Source organism: Neofelis nebulosa, chromosome 12 (assembly GCF_028018385.1).
Source record: "Neofelis nebulosa isolate mNeoNeb1 chromosome 12, mNeoNeb1.pri, whole genome shotgun sequence".
NCBI classification, from domain to species: domain Eukaryota; kingdom Metazoa; phylum Chordata; class Mammalia; order Carnivora; family Felidae; genus Neofelis; species Neofelis nebulosa.
This window is the reverse complement of record NC_080793.1, coordinates 91,270,394-91,287,995: the sequence shown is the minus strand read 5'-3', so window position 1 is coordinate 91,287,995 and position 17,602 is coordinate 91,270,394. Positions and strand designations below refer to the sequence as shown.

The following is a 17,602-nucleotide window of genomic DNA, read 5'->3' as shown; positions in this document are numbered from 1 at the left end:
CAGCGCGCCGCCGCACTCCAGACGTGACGTGACGTGACGTGACGGGCGCGGCCGAGGCTCGAGGCGCCGTCCGTCTCGTCCAACTTGCAACGGCACCCGCGGTCCGCAGCCACGGCCCTGGACCGCGCGGGTCAGGCTCCCCTGTCCCTTCGGCCTCCCGGGAGCCCCTCTTCGGTCGCGACGCTTGTTTCAGTAGCAAAACCCAAGAGACCGTGATAGGATCTGCGGCTCACTTGCACGGGCACGGCGCCTTCGGCAGCAGTGCGGCCGCGGCACGGGCACCCGGTCGGCACGACTCCTGCACCCCCCCCCCACCCCCACCCCCCGCCACGGCTCGCCCGTCGGGCGGGAGGCCAGGGCTTCGCACAAAGGGACAAACGAGGCAGCCCACGCCCAGCGACGGTCTCGGTAGTGAGAAGGGAGACGGCCGGAGACTACACGATCCTCCCACCTGCAAGAAAAGTGGGTGTCGGCAAACCGGACGGAAACACCACAGGTCCGCCTGAAGTTAAACCCAGGGACTGCTCAGAGAAAACAAAGGCCGCGGAAAGAAGCGAGCCAGCGGACTCTTCCGTACGCTGACGTCCAGACATGTATCAAATTAACTACTCTTGCGGGAACAGAAGTCTCCCTACGGTGAATATTCTGAGCTATCCGTCATAGGACGCTGCAACCGTTGTACAAGGTTACGTCTTCTCTGCTTCAATCCCCGGCTAATTATACAGACGATATATTATATAAGATAAATACAGTCGGTTCAAGTCATGTGAGTGCAAGTACATCGCAAGGATTACAGCTGGGCTGCGTATCCTTTCCTTTCTGAGACCACTCACAGGTATGTAATTATGGCGTCAAGTGAGAATACACACGCATGTAAGTACAGACATGGCCACCCTAATGAAAACTCCTGGTTTTCTTTAACGTAGCGATATTTGCTAAAAATACAACGTGTCATGTTCACCCCCTGCGGTGAGCCATGTGATTACTGAAATAAGATACCACTAAATTCCACCTCTTTTTGAGTTGTATTTACCATATTATGCTTTAAAACAAACCTCCTAAACATGGAAAACAGTTACGTGATAATATTCCTGAAGGCAAAAGAATGGCAAATGTGGCAAAGCATAAACCACGCGGTCTGTGCTTTAGGAGAGACGGTTTCATTACCGCCACCAATTCCGTACGAACTACGGTTAAAAGTTAAATGCATGTTCCAAGTTACCGGAGAACTCAGTGGCTTAGAACAGCAAGCATTTAGTCGTGTGCAGTTTCTGTGGGTCAGGAATCCAGGCATCGTCACGTGATCACGTGGAAGCAACGGCCCCGGGTGTCTAGGCTCACTCGAGCCACTGCTGGCCTGTGGGTACCGCCTCCCAGGAGCCACTCCACGGGGTCTAGGCTCGCTCGAGCCACTGTTGGCCCGTGGGTCCCGCTCCCCAGCGGCCACTCCGTGGGGCTTCCTCTCAGCCTGGCAAGTGGCTCCCCCAGGGTGACAACTCCAGAGAGCAGACACAAGACGGACCTGGGAGGCGATTTCCCATGCCTTCTGCCACATTCTTTGGGCCATCGATACGCCCAGGCCTCACGAGGGAAGGGGCCCCACGTGGAGTGGGCACTTAGAGGCTGCCAAGCACAGGCACGAGGCTCGAGTGCACAGCCCGTGATGTAAAAGCCATCTCTTCTTCTGCCCATCTGCCCATGAGCAACAGGCGCATTTTTCCAGAGCACATTCACTCAGCATTTTCCAAAACTCTAAAATCATCCTCCAGTCTTTCAAACTCAAGGAAGAGATGAACAGAACATGTTAACCATTATCTTTAAAAAATAACAAAGGGGGCAAAAAGTGGAGAGAGTACAATATGGAAGACGTTCCTTCTGGAAAGCTCATCCCGTGAAAAACAGTCTTTGCCAACTACGGTCAGAAGTGGAGCGAGTGACACCCACACATCACCGGTGCTTCTAGCCTTTCTAAAAAGTGTTAATTTAACTGTATCAACAAAAAGAGAGGACACTCTGGTGTTTCGTACAAACTGCACCTTGACCACTTCATTAGATGAGGGTCTCAGAAAGGGCTGAGGACACAAGAATCCTCAACGTGCACACGTTTTCTCTCTGGATAAGGACCCTGTAAACTCTCATTGATAAATGAAACAACATACACAAATATTTGACAAAATGACTAAATAATGGAGTGGGCACAAAGATCCGAATACTTTGTTTTCCCTCATCAAAAGCAGGTCACGTGGTAAAAATTTAAGGATTCCGGCACAGCAGAACCATGATTGATGGAATAAATAACCACATTTAGTGAGAACACATCAGGCACTGCGTAATTTGACACATCATTACTTACTTTCGCAAGAATCCCGAGGCCCCAACGATCATCAGTCCTCATCTGACAAATGGGAGGACCAAAGGCTCAGAAGGGTAACTCATGCCCACTAGGCAGAGCAGTGGGTGAACGAGGGGAGTCTGGTCCTGCGGCCCACCTGCTTCTCCCGACAGCAAGCCGCCCCCTCTCCGAGACAGAAGAGGCATGGCTCCTCGAAGAGCTAACTGTGGCAGGGCAAAATCTTGGAGGGAGTTAGCGCAGGAATGCACCTGGATGACCGGAAGGAAGGAAAGACCAGATGCTGGTACCAGGCCGTGACCGATGGCAGGGAGCGTCAGAACAAGAGTGCACGGCGGACAGTTCCCACTGCACCGTGCTGCCCCGGGGAAACGGATTTCCGTCAAGGTCCCCGGACCGAAGGCTCGGGCCCTCCTTCCACCTAGGTACCACCCCCTCCCCTTGTGCGGCCGACGCGGGCCCGCCGCCACCTGACCCTGCGGGCCTCAGGGCTCTCCCGGCAGGAAGAGGCCAGACACCCGGGACCGGTGGGGGTGAGCATCGGCACACATCCAGCGAGGAGGGTGCTGGGCCGGCGCGGCCAGCCCTTCACCCCTGCACTTTGAGGTCCCCTGGGAGGAACAGCTTCTTCTTTTTCCATTTTGAACAGAAAACCAACAGCAAAATAAAACAGACATGGTGTTTCACAGTGGCTGAAACCATAAAGATAACTAATTAGCATTATTACTCCTTATCGGGAGAACAGCCAAGCGGTCCGTGAAATGACGGTACAGGAAGATTTTGTTACTTAGGGAACCAGTTGACAACTGTTTCCTATTAACAAAGGGGAATGAGCCATTCTTGAGCGCATATCCAAGGAGGATGAAGCAACTCTGACTTACTGGAAACACATTTTTTTTTAAGATGTATCCAATACCCGGTTCAGGTTCTCGTAACTCTAAACTCCTGCTGCGAGACAGAAATCCTGTCAGAAACAAGCAACCTTCTCCCTACACCCGAAACAAAATAAAACAAACCCCCTACCCAGTGACCACAACCCCTTCCTCCACCAGCAACAACTACCCACAGCACATCATAGCAGCTCACGTGCATTCGCCCACAGCTCTGATGTTGCCGTGTTCGGCTGGGCTAATTCATAACAATTATCTGTTATGTATTTTCCCAACGTTCGTTGTATCCTATTAACAGAATACCAATTAAAATGACAAAACCATCACAATAAAATGTTGGGGTAACACCCCAACGCCACACCCACAGACTTCCTGGTTATGCGCGACGCTCCTGGTCGCTGGCTTGCTCACAAATGCACAGAAACGTCAGGTGCAGGTTTAATCCAGAGGGTTTTATATATTTTTTACAGGTTCGTACTTTAAACTACACTGAGGCTCAGATGGATGTAAAATGTATGTGAAATTAACTTGGCTAAATGCCGATGCTCTTTCCTTTTCTCCCCAAGCCTCACAGCTGGCTTCCCGGGTACGCTGCCGAGGACGTAGGTGAAGTCCCCAGAGAATTGGGCTAGCGGCTCCCCTCACCCTCTCCCGGAGTCCTGCTCATTACACACCGCACACGGGAGGCTCCGGAGGGGCAAGCCTGTCCTCTCCCCCTTCCGGTAGAACACGCAGACGGCACTTTCAGACACGACAGCAGTTAATTACTGCCCTCCTAGAGAGAACAAAGTTCTTTTACAATCGTGTGAAATATGGCTTATGTCAACAATGGATTGACAAAGATGTTCCTTGGCAAAATTAAGTCGGAGATGCAAACATTAAAATTAGGCCATTTCGTCAGTAATTTAAATGGAAAACTCTTTAAACACTGGAAACATCATATGCATTGATAACACATTTCAAATACATACAGCAGAATTTTCTAGGACAGATACTTGGCTAGCTCACGGCTAACTCCTAGACTCTTTCTTTAAAACGCAAGAAAAGTTAGCGGAAAGCTCAGTGAGGGGGCAGAAAACGCGAGGGGAGAACAGCACTGAGGCAGAAGCAGCACCACCACCTTACGGCGTGATCACGGCGCAGCAGGCCAGGGGACGCACACGACACACGTCACCTGTGGGCCACGCAGCCCGCAGTGGTGCATGGGCGCGATGGCCTCGGAGCTGTCACAGCCCCTCTTCCGCACGAGCACAGGAGTGTGAAGGCAGCCCCGTGACAAATTAGAAAGCAGAAACTTTTTGAGAGCCAGGCCGCTCTTCTCAGCTGCCTGTCCCACAGAGCAGTGAGATGCCACTCTGGCTTGCGTCTGAGGAGAGAGGCAATCTGGAGGCAGAAGGCAGAAATGATCCTGATTACCTAACCAGTAATTACCTTCAAAGATCCACAAGAATTCCATGAAAAAAAGGCAAATGTGAACATAAAGGAAACAAGATCAGAGGGGTCAGGATAAGTGAGTGGGAGAAGTGCCCAAGGGAGCGGTTTACAGAATCCCTACAGGGAGCAAACATAGGCCCTGAAGAGCAGCAACCTGGTTCCGTGTCACTTACAGGTATTAGCACATCGAGTCCTTCTCACCCCTTAGGAAGCAGGACCCTCGGCCCCCTTCATGCAGACGGGGAAACAGGCCCCAAGTCAGGGTCAGCAGACACGGGGCCAGCACGCGATCCCAGCTGGCCGCTCCCCCTGCCCCCCTCATTCTAAGGCTCCCCAGCCCTGCCCTCCCGGCACACACACGCGCACACCATGGAATGTGCCCATCCTTTATTTTTTAATGTTTATTTATTTCTGAGAGAGAGAGAAACGGAGCATAAGCCGGTGAGGCGCAGAGAGAGAGGGAGACAGAATCCAAAGCAGGCTCCAGGCTCTGAGCTGTCAGCAGAGAGCCCGATGCAGGGCTCGAACTCACAAACCACAAGATCATGACCTGAGCTGAAGTTGGAGGCTCAATCAAGGGAGCCACCCAGGTGCCCCGCCCATCCTTTGTATCTCAAGCTGCCAACAGTGATACAGGGGCCGCAGGTGGGACACCGTGGGGGGCGGGGGGTGGGGCATGAGCAGAGCCCTGCCCTCTGTCCCTGGGTGGGGAACAAGTGATAAAACGGAAACAGGTTTGGCCCTGATAAGGGGGGAGGGGAGCCTGGGGAAGGCCTTCTACACAGCCGCAAGCGGACCACCTCCAGCCCCTGGGGGGTGAATCCTGCCACCCCTGCTCCCTCCTCCCGTGCTCTCGGATGACAGGAGCACAGGCAATACTCAGCCCTCAACACAACCGTCCCTCCCTGTGCAGCGCAACAATCCCAACAGAGGCTCCTGGGCGGTGAAAGAGACCCGGCATGGTAACGCTACAGAAACCCGCCAGCCTCCTCGCTCCTCCAGGCAAACCACACAAGCCACCCGCGGAGGACAGCAAAAGCACGGGGCGTGCCTGAGACACCACTCTTCGAGGAAGGAAGCCCAGTGCAAGAACTAATGGGAAAGTTCCCATAATTTAGACAAGACGTGAAATCAATACGTGAGACTCAAAGGGGCGAAGATAAATCAGGAGACCAGAACGTAAAGGAGCCCTGCAGCTAAGAAAAGCGCTAAGGACCAAAATAACACTACTCCAGCACTCACACAGGAGTCAGCAATGGCACAGCATGAAAGGAGCAAGGCGGAAGGCATCATGCTGAAGGCAAAATGCTGGCAAAAGAAGGTACGACACGCACCTGGGTAAGTTCGAGGCTAAGCAAACACGGGGCAGATGGCTGTTCCTCAAGGAACACAAGCCGCCAGGGCTGAGCACCAAAAGCCTCGGGAGGGGGGCAAACCCGAAGGCTGGGAAGAGGCTGGGCCCCTCTCCGTCCACGCCAGCAACCGCCTCCCTGAATTCTCACCTGAAGGATGCGCCAGCCCCACTCCGGCTGGGTTCACCCATCTCCCTGGCTCCTCCCGTCCGTCCCCCCACCCCCACCCAGTCCTTCAGCCTCCTCATCCTCCGCAGTCTGGTCTTCCTGCCGCTGGAGGTCTTCAGCCACGTCCGGGCGGGGGCCGGTGATCTCCAACCTTCTACTTAACCTTGCCGTTCCCTTAGTCGTTCTCTGCATGCGACCCTCTTGCGCGCCCTGATGCCGCATCTGCATTGCGGCACGTGGCTGCAGGAAATCTCGAGGTCTGGAGAATGAGGCCGCCCGGAGCTCAGCCCCCAGGGCCAGGGCACAACCCTGGCCCAGGAAGCCCTGGGGAGTACTGAACTCTCCTGCAACCCTGACCGCTCGACCCTGGTGGCACGGCCACTGTACCCGGTGTCTACAAGGCGGCTCTCCTCTCCAGCCCTCAAGTAGGCACTCAGCAACACTACAATTCACAGCTTCTCCATCCGCACGGGTCCTGTCTACTTCCCGCACCCCCTTCCCCATCTGCCCACAACGCTGGTCTCAGAACAAGGCCACACTCCTCATTTGAAAGGAATCCCTCTATTTCCTCCAGGATCGGAGACGTTGGATCGCCGTATTGTTTTTATTCTCTCGGTATTGTGGACCCCTCCTGCTTACAGGGTCTACTTTTTCTGCTGGTGAGTCCTTTCATTTCACTGACACACTGGCTCTTTACAGGGCACCCGGCAAACACTTAAAGTACAACGGCACAAATCAGCATTTCAGAAATAGTGTTTGCCTGTCTACTGACGGCAACATCACACATTCCCCCCCTTTTATTATGTTTTCTTCATTGAAGTCGGAGACATACAATGTTATGTCACTTTCAAGCACGCAACATCATGACTTAACGTTTACACACGCGATGAAGCGATCACGATAGGTCTAGTGACCATCCATTACCATACGTAATTATTATAACATTATTGATGGTTTTCTCTGTACTGTACGTAACACCCCATGACCTACTTATTTTATAGCTGGACGTTTATACATCTGCATCCCCTTCACTGACTTCATCCCTTCTCCCACTTCCCACCGCTGAGAACCACTCATTTGTTCTATTCGTGAGTCTGTTTCTGTTTTGTTTGTTCATTCGTCTTGTGCCTTAGATTCAACATCTAAGTAAAAGGCAGATGTCTTTCTCTAACTCTGACTACTTAGCATAATACCCTCTAGGTCCATCTGTGCTGCCACAAATAACAAGATCTCATTCCTTTTTATGGCTAATAGCCAACGTTTATCCATTCATCTATCAGTGAACTTTATCCATTCATCTACTGATGGACACTCGAGTTGCTTCCATATCTCAGCTATTGTAAATAATGCTGCAACAAACACGGGAGTGCAGATACCTTTCTAAATTGGTGTTTTCATTTTCTTTGAATGCCCACGAGTGGGATTATTGGATCATACAGTATTTTTAATTTTTAAAGGAACCTCCATACTGTTTTCCACACTGGCTCTACCAATCGACATTCCCATTAACAGTGCAGGAAGGTTCCCTTTTCTTTTTGACACTACCCATGGTGACACATGTGAGGTGTATCTCATTGTGGTTCTGATCTGCATTTCCCTGATGATGAGTGATGTTGAGCACATTTTCACGTATAGATTGGCTATCTGTTGGTCTACTTTAGAAAAATGTCAACTGAGGTCTGCTGCCCATTTTTTAATTATATTGTTGCTTTGGTGTTGAGTTGTATGAGTTTATATATTTTGGTTATTAACCCCTTAGGGAATATATCATTTGCAAATATATTGTACCATTCAGTAAATTGGCTGCCTTTTCATTTTGTTGATGGTTTCCTTTACTGTGCAAAAGCGTTTTGTTTTGACACAGTCCCAATAGTTTATCCAAGGAGACAGATCCAGAAACATTGCAAAGACTGATATCCAAGATGTTAGAGCCCACGTTTCCTTTTAGGAGTTTCAGAGATCTTAACATTTAGGTTATTTTTCTGTATGGGGTAAAAAAAAAAAAAGTGGTTCAGGTTCATTCATTTACATGTAACTATCCAGTTTTCTCCACACCTTTGGTTGAAGAGACTGTCATTTCTCTATTGTATATTGTCACTGATTAACTATCCCCTTTGTCATAGATTAATTGACTACAAAAGTGTGGCTTTGCTCTGGTGTCTCTATTAAGTCCCACTGATCTATGTGTCTGTTTTTGCGCTGGTACCATTTGGTTCTCGATTAGTGTAGCTTTGTAGTATATCATGAAATCAGTAGGTGTGAGGTCTTCAGCTTTGTTCTTTCTCAAAATTCCTTAGGCTATCTAGGGTCTTTTCCAGTTTTATACAAATTTCAGGACATTTGTTCTAGTTCTGTGAAAAATGCTGTTGTTACTGCAATAGGAATTGCATTAAATCTATAGATTGTATTGGGTGTATGGGCATCTAACAGTACTAATTCTCCCAATCCACAAACATGGTATGTTTTTCCATTTATCTGTGTCATTTTCTATTTTTTTCATCAATGTCTTCGAGTTTTCAGAGTATAGGTCTTTCACCTTCTTGGATAAATTTATTCCTAGGTATTTTATTCTTTTTTGATGCTATTGTAAATGGGACTCTTGATTTTTCTTTATACTGGTTTATTATTAGTGTATATATTTGCAACAGATTTCTGGATATATATTAGTTTTGTATGCTGCAACATACATTTATTACTTGTAATAGTATCTTGGTGGAGTCTTCAGGGTTTTCTATATATATTATATATAGATAGATAGATAGATATATGTGTATATATATATATATCATGTCACTTGGAAACAGTGACAGTTTGACCTCTTCCTTACTAATTTGGATGCCTTTTATTTTTCTTGTCTAATTGCTGTGGCTCGTATCTCTAGTACTGCATTGAATAAAAGTGGCAAGAGTAGGCATTCTTGTCTAGTTGCTAATCTTAGAGAAAAAGTTTTCAGCTTTTAAACATTGAATATGTGTAGCTGTGGGTTTGTTCACATATAGCCCTTTAATATATTGAGGTATCATTCCTTTATATCCAGTTTGCTGCGTTTTTAGCATAAATGGACACTGACTTTGTCAAATGCTTTTTTGCATTTATGGAGGTGATCAGATGGTTTGTGGCCTTCATTTTGTTAATGGGGTATATCATGCTGATTAGTTTGCCTACATTAAACCATCCTTATATCTCTGGGATAAATTCCACTTGATAGTGGCATATGGTCCTCTGACTATATTGAATTTGGTTTGCTATCATCAGAGATATTGGCCTATAATTTTTTTTTTTTAATGGTGTGTTTGGTTTTGGTATCAAGGTAATGTTGGCCTCATAGAATGAATTTGGAAGTGTTCCTTCCCCTTCAATTTGTTGGAACAGTTTGAGAAAAATAGGTTAACTGTTCTTTGACCATTTATAAGAATTCAATGGTGAAGGTAACTAACCCGAAACTTTAGTTTGTTGGGAGTTTTTATTACTGATTCAATTTCACTACTAGTAATTCATCTATTCTGATTTTCCATTTCTTTCTGATTCAGTCTTGGAAGATTGTAGATTTCCAGATTTCCAGGAATTTACCCATTTCTTGTAGGCTGTCCAACTGTTGGGTCATAATTGTTGGTAGTTGTCTCTTATGATCCTTTGTGTTTCTGTGGTGTCAGTTGTAAACTTCTCCTCTTTCGCTTCTGATTTATTTGAGTTCTCTCTCATTTCTTCTTGATGAGTCTAGCTAAAAGTTTATCAATGTTGCTTATCTTTGCAAAGAACCAGCTTTTAGTATCATTTATATTTTCTGTTGTATTTTTTGTCTGTATTTCTTTCTTTGCACGCTCATCTTTATTACTTTCCTCTCCCCCTTCTACTAACACTGGGCTTTTTGTTCTTTTTCCATCTCCTTCAGGTGTAAGATCAGTTTGAGATTTTTCTTGTTCATCAAGGCAGGCCTGTCTCGCTATACACTTCCCTCTTAGAACTGCTTTTACTGCATCTTGCTATTTTGGAACATCGTGTTTTCATGTTCATTCATCAAGGCCTTTTTTATGTCATTGATTTCCTCATTGAGCAACTGGTTGCTCAGTTTCTATGTGTTTGTTCAGCCTCTATGTGTTTGTGTTCTTTCCACGCTTTCCCTGTTACTGATTTCTAGTTTCACACTGCTGTGTCCTGAAAAGATGCTGGATAGGATTTCAGTCTTTAATTTATCGAGACTTGCTTTGTGGCCTAACGTGATCTATCCTACAGAATGTTCCATGTGCACTAAAATACTATATATTCTGTTGCTTCTGGATAGGATGTTCTGTATATATCTATTAAATCCATCTGGTAAAATGTGTTATTCCAAGCCATTCCTCCCTTATTTTCTGTCTAGATAATCTGATCCACTGATGTAAGTGGGCTATGAAAGACTCTTACTATTATTGTACTGCTGTCATTTTCTCCCTTTATGTCTACAACATTTGCTTTGTGTGTTTAGGTGGTCCTATGTTGGATATAGAGATATTTACAATTGTTATATCCACTTTGTTAGATTGACTCCTTTATCTTTATGTAATGCTGTCTCTTGTTAGTTTTTGTCTTAAAGTATGTTTTGTCTGATATAGGTATTACTACCCCAGCTTTTCTTTTCATTTCCATTTGCATGGAGTATCTTTTTACAACCCCTCACTTTCAGTCTGTCTTTGAGTCTGAAGGGAGTATGGTAGGAAACATATGATGGGTCTTACTTTTTTATCCATTCAATCGCCCTCTGTCTTGTGTATTATTTATTCTCTTTACATTTAAAATAATTATTGATTAGGTATACTTATGACCATTTTGTTCACTGCTTTCTGGTTTTTTATAATTCGCTGTTCCTTTCTTCTTCTCTTGCTCTCTTCTGATTTGATGACATTCTTTATTGTTATGTTTAGATTGTTCTCTCTTTGTGTAGCTATCATAGGTTTCTGGTTTCTGGTTACGTGAGATTCATGTAACACCCTATGTATACAGCAGTCTATTTTAAGTTGATGTGGCTTCGGTTCAAACACATTCTAAATGCACTACGTATTTTCTCCAGGTCTGTGGTATCCTTCCTTCTTGTGGGCTGGACATGGGTCCCAGTCAGACCTCAACTCTGCCTCTCCTGCCCTCCTTGATGTGGCCTTTTCTTTGTATGTCAGTCCCTGGAAGAGCTGTTCAGGTCCTTCTCAAGGAGAGATGCTCTATATGTTGTCTGCAGCCTTGCTGTGTCTGTGAGAGCAAGTGAACTAAGGATCCTACTGTGCCATCGACTGGGAATCTCACACGTTCTCATTTAAGTAAGCTGATTTGAGAAAAACTAACTTTACCCATTTTATTATTTTCGTTGTAGTAAATGATTTGTCATTGTAACAAGACACATGAGATACTTCTGGTCGAAAAAGCCTTCATTTTAGGGAAAGGAAAAAATGTGCTATAGAATAGATGGCGATTTTTCATTTTTAACATAACATTTTAAGTTATATTTCTCAAGTAATTCTGAAAAGTTTCCCTCAAAACAAAGTAACACATCAATTTTGGATTAAAACCAAGAATGGGGTGTGTGTGTGTGTGTGTGTGTGTGTGTATATATGTGTATATATATATTATATATATATATACACATATATATATATGTTTTTTTTGTTTGTTTTTTTTTTTTTTTTTTTTTTTTGAGAAGAAAAAGACCAGACTGCAGCTGCTATCCTCCCTGGCCCTGAGTACAAGGGCTGCACTGGGGCCCCCGCCTCTGCCCCTGGCAAGGACAGTCAGGTGAACTGCATTAGTCAGTGGTGCAAACAGCAGGGGCTTCACCAACACCTACAGGTCTCCACCTACACTCAGAACAGGCCCTGACCAGCCAGCCTGCAGGAGGAGGAAGGGCAGGGGAAAGGCTGAGTTATGGTAGTTATCCCAGGGGTCCATCTTGGGCCAGCCACATGGGCCGCCACCAGATAGGTGAGCGGGCCGCCCAGGAGGACCAGACCTGCTCGATGGGCCCAGCCTAAATTGCTCCTGCATATGCACCAGATCTAAGTAAATGGTGGTTGATTTAGAGCCACTGACTCTAGGAGTGGACTGTTAAACAGCAATATGGTGGCAACAGATAGCTGGAGCACTGACAAAATGCCTCATAGGGAACAATGACTAGAAACAGAAAGACACAACTGTACTGGTATCTTCTGCAACGTGTCCTGAGAACACAGACAGTAAATCCACAACGAGCAGGGGAAGTTTTGATCCTTCGTATCAGAATCCAGTACATGAAACAGACAGACGCTGTAAGGACACAGATGAGGCCCGTCTGCTGCCTGCTTCAAACACTGTTGTGGCGGGATGCAGCCACACCCACCCTGGTGTGTGGTCTACGGCAGCCCCACGCAGCAGCCACGGAGATGAGGAGTTGGCCCCCCAACTACTAACGGCCCCCACAGCCTGACAAATTTACCAACCGGTCCTTTACAGAAAGTTTCCCCACCCTGATACGGATGATGGGAAAAATACAAATAACAAGTTTGATCTAAAGAACCCTGCACCCCATCTTACTTTCAAATATTTGGGCAACATGCATGAATGCTAACTGTGCCCTCGGTCAGAGAGAAAACCTCCGCAATGACAAAGTAACTTGTACTAGATAATCTGTCCACAAAGTAACGGAGACCAGATATCAAACAAAAATAGTCTCTAAAGCTACGTTTCCATATTAAAAACATACACAGGCACCTGGGTGACTCAGTCAGTTGAGCATCCGACTTCGGCTCAGGTCATGATCTCACAGTTCATGGGTTCGAGCCTGGCGTCAGGCTCTGTGCTAACAGCTCAGAGCCTGGAGTCTGCTTCGGATTCTGTGTCTCCCTCCTCTCTCTCTGCCCCTCCCACGCTCACACTCTGTCTCTCTCTCAAAAATGAATAAACATTAAAAAAAAATTTTTTAAATCTACAAATAAGCTAAATGACAAATAAGTATACTAAATAAAACAGTCAAAACACAGATACAATTTCTAAACAAGTGACTTATAACAAAGTACCTAATATGGTAAATATCTCAATCCTAAAATTTCTATGTTTAATGAAAAGCAAAAAAGTCTAATAAGTTGAATACAGTTTTGAAATAAGATATTTGGATCAGACAATTTTCCCTTTGAAAACAAACAAAAGGAATGCTGGGTTTCAAGATTAAAGAAAAAAAATGTGTGTGTGTGTGTGTGTGTGTGTGTGTGTATTTATATACATATATATGTAAAATAAGCACTAGAGATCTGAAAGAACGGCCATTTTACGGATGAAACCAGAAATCACCTAAGTAGGCAGAATACAGGAGCCCCTCAGTCACGGACGCCCCAGGCTAAGTCACACGTACTGAACCCTGGCTCTTGATCCAGGTTCCAGGGCCACAGGGTTGGAGGCAAGGAGTCAAGAGCTAGAGCCTGATCCAGGTGGGGAGGCTAAAGGAGACCCACCCATCGTGCAGGACTACAGAGGCCCCTTCTAGGAAGGTAAACCAGATCTCCAACCTCACAACCACAAAGCACTGCATAAAAGGCTGTCCTCGTGCTAAACAGAGCCAGAGGAGGGCTAAAAAGAAAGAGGAAAACTGGGGAGTTACAGCCACAGAACTGCAACTGTGTAGTTCTGCCTCCCAGCATCACAGAACCTGGGCACCCACGGACCCTGAAGAACTGATGAGAAATCCAACTAGCCCTGCCCTTAGGCCAAGAGCAGAACAGATACAAACCTCTCCGGGGCAGGGCACATTCAACCCTCGTCAGAGCGCCTACAAGTAAATTTTCCCAGGAATGACCGGCACACAAAGATACTCAGACACAAAAAGAAAAAGACAAGAGCGAGAACCAATAGAAACAATAAAGAGGATAAAAAAGACTCACAAAGACCAAAAACAAAACGATCAGGTCCAGGTTTTAGAACAAATACATCTACCATAGGTGAATGAATGACAAACTTAAATATATTTGCAGGAAAAAGAAAACTAGAAGTGATTTAGAGATTTTAAAATGAACTAAACAGAGTTTCTAGAAAGGGAAAACACAGTAACTAACATGAAACACTTCAGAGATATACTCAGCAGCAGGTTGAACACAGCATAAGTAAATTAGAATTATCCCAAATCCAGCATACAGAGGAGGAAAAACAACGATCCGGTCTTGCATAAATTTAGCAGATTCTGAGATGAAAGGAAAGAAGGAACAGACAAAGACAACATTTGAAGAGGTGCTCACTGGATATTGCTATTAAGAGTACCAGTGAATTAGCGAGATAAATAAAATTAAATCTATACCTTAATAAATAAAATGGTAATCCAAGAAGCCAGAGAGGAAGAAAATAAAATGTAAAGGAAGCAGGCAAACAAAACCAAAGAAACACACAAGAAAAGAAAAACCCTAACAGATTTCTTCAAAGAGCCAAAAATGACACTAGAGCCAACTTCTCAGGCAGAACAGATGCCAGCAGAGAGTGAGATACTGTCACAGGGCTGAAAGGACATAACATCACCCCAGGAGCTGTTAACAAAGGGAAAAACAACAGGCTCAAATGGAGTTAGCTGCGCTAAGCCCAGCTTGAGCAAACCGAGACTTAATCCCCAGCGCACGTGCACTCTCGGCCGCTCCCAGCAACATGACCTTTGTTGAACCGGACCATGGGAATCACCCGGCCGGCACCAGTGGGCTAACTAACTGCCTGGCAGACCCCCACCTTCCCGGGAAGGAAGGCCAGGGACCTTGCCGGGAACAATCCTCTTCCCGCCCCCTTCTGCCTACAAAAGGCTTCCATTTTGCACAGCACCTCAGAGCTCCCGTCAGCCAGGATGTGAGGCTGCTGAGTCACGAGCTGTTTGGCAAAGCCGACCGTGTCTCCCAACTAACCCGGTTCAATGTCGTTTAACAGATTCAGTGGCAGCAGTGGGATCGAAGGAGACTTCCGTCAGCTTTGAGAACAACAAGAAGCTCAGGTATGGCACCTGGGCACCCTTTTGAATTCTCCACCATTCCTGTCTTCCCTGAGGGTCCGGGTCTGCTCTCTTGGCATCAAGCTCTCGATCTGATCGGCTCTCTAGTCCGGGCAGGTCAGCTTGAGATACCAGGCAGTTGCATCTGGAACCGAAGCCACCAGTGCTTCATACAGACCACAGTTCACCATCTGACTAGAACACCCCGGATTCCATACTGGGGACAGCCAGTGGCAGCTGTCGCTCCCCACTTGTTTGGAATCCGTCTGCAATCCCCACTTTGGGGTCTCTGGTTCTGCCCCTTCCCCAGGCCACGGCTCCACAGGAATCGGAGGTACACGCCGGGCCTCCCCTAGGCCGGGCTGCAGTAACATCCTGAGTAACTGTGGGACACACGTGTGTCTTACGTCATGTACGTAAAGGCTATCGCTGGCGAGTCTCAGAGGCTAGAAAGCCACAAGGACCGGCAGACACGGGTGCAACACTGAAATGCTGTTACGTTACTCCCCATCCAGCCTAAAACTCAATCAGGGTAAGTTGTACGTGGAACAGGTTCAACTGACAATAGCTGTTCACCTCGTGAAAATGTCTCGTTACCTACAGTAACAAGGTAAGCTGCAAAACATCACATCATTTCCTCCCCACAGTACATCCCTTTTTGGTACTAGTTTGGCTTAGCTAAAAATAACGAAACTGAACTAATTAATAAGAAGAAGAACGGAATCCTTAAGTTCCAAAGAGTTGAGCGAGTCACTTTCCAGCACTAACGACAACCCAGAATTACCACGGCCGTCATGAGGACCATTCTAATCAGACAAGATCGCTCACGTCGGAAGTGCCCTGGAGAGCAAGGGTTCCCAGGTTAGACAAACTGAAAGGGACACCTAATTTTTTTACCGGTATACTGAAATGTTAAAAAGCCTTCAAAAGTCCCAAATAGCTTATTAAAAATCTCTTTGCAAAAGGCTAATGAATATTTAAAAATGCGAGATAATGAACACAAGTCCACTAAACTGTTAACTTTACAGCTCCAAGGCCAGAGGCCTAAGTGATACCTGGGTCCTGCCTCATCCCTCCTACGGTGGGGTCCATCATGGAAACACTGGCCCAGGGGGTCCAGCATCTCTACTGTAATCAACCAGGGCCGTGGGAAAACAGACTGTCCTCAACCGGCCTGTGCAAACGTTTCAACATCTCTGCCCCTAAAGAAGAGCCCCCATATGGGCCGCTCCTCCAGTTGACAGACTCCAAAGGACTCTCGGATAAACTGCTACCAGTAATCCCCTTAAAAGAGCAAAGGGGTAACTACATATTAAAACGAATGAAAGAACTGGCCAAACTCGGGTAGATTCCGGAGCTATCCTCTCCACCTCAAACCTCACTTGCAGCCTGCAGACGGGATCCTGGAAAACACGAAGGGGCTGGCTAACATTGAAACATCACAGAGGGAAAAGTAGGATGTGGGTTTCTGGTAAGAGAAGGTGTGAGAAACGGAGATCTATTTTTTATTGAGGGACAAGAAAGTCATTGTGTCCTAAAGGGAGGAGACTACAGAATTGGGGGGGGGGGGGGGGGGGAGAAAAAAAGCCCCAAATCTGAACACAAATTACAAAGTGGTAGATTTGTAGCTCAAGCTGGCTAAGTTTGAAATGGACCTAATGATTAAATTCAAAAAAGTAAATGAATTTTATTATCAAAACTACACTGGTACAAAATTACACTTGGCTTTCTTCTGTCAACAGGACAAAGTTTTCTTAGATTATTGGTCTGCTCCTGACTAGGGACTCTGAAGGGTTTTCTTTAAAGCGATCTTCCTAGAAAGCAGAGTCTGTGTTTTATCAAAATAATCTCCTACACTCCATGTTGTCACCATCATCTCTTTGACTTACTGAGACTTCTCAATTAAAAGAGCCAAGGTTTATTTTTTACAATGACTTAACTTCCTGGATTTGCCCCTAAAGTCCTTAACTGTCACTACAGTTAAATACATGACTAAGTATTGTTTCCCCTGCGATCCTATCTGACCAAGTATTTTAAAGCCTTTAGGTAGTTTTGACAAATAAATCAAATTCTAAATCAAGTCTTCTTGACCTTGAACTAGCTTTGGGATTCTCCAAAGGGCCAAACAGCTCAAGAGATCTGCTCTCTCTCCTTATGAAAATGGAGATATTAATCTAATTAAGCTCATGTTAAATTACATGGGACGCATCCTCAAAGAAGAATACTGAGCCCTTTTTCTGTTGTATGTATCTTAAAATATTCTATATTTTGGACGTGATCTTATTTTTTGTAAGTTTGTTTGTTTGTTTGTTTAGAGAGACTAAGTGAGCAGGGAGGGGCAGGGAGCAAGAGAATCACAAGCAGGCTCCGCACTGTCAGCACAGAGCCCAACACAGGGCTTGAACTCATGAACTATGAGATCATGACATGAGCTGAGCTCAAATTGGAGGCTTAA

General features: G+C 46.0%; 1 protein-coding gene and 1 long non-coding RNA gene across 13 annotated transcripts in view; one reads left to right on the top strand and one right to left on the bottom strand.

Moving 5' to 3' along the window:
• Positions 1–17,602, bottom strand: part of AUH (AU RNA binding methylglutaconyl-CoA hydratase) — a 354,609-nt gene that overhangs the window by 211,659 nt on the left and 125,348 nt on the right. The window lies entirely within an intron of this gene.
• Positions 316–16,711, top strand: LOC131490809 (uncharacterized). Its single transcript, XR_009251226.1, has 2 exons — positions 316–835; positions 15,087–16,711. It is a non-coding gene; the product is annotated as an uncharacterized LOC131490809 (long non-coding RNA).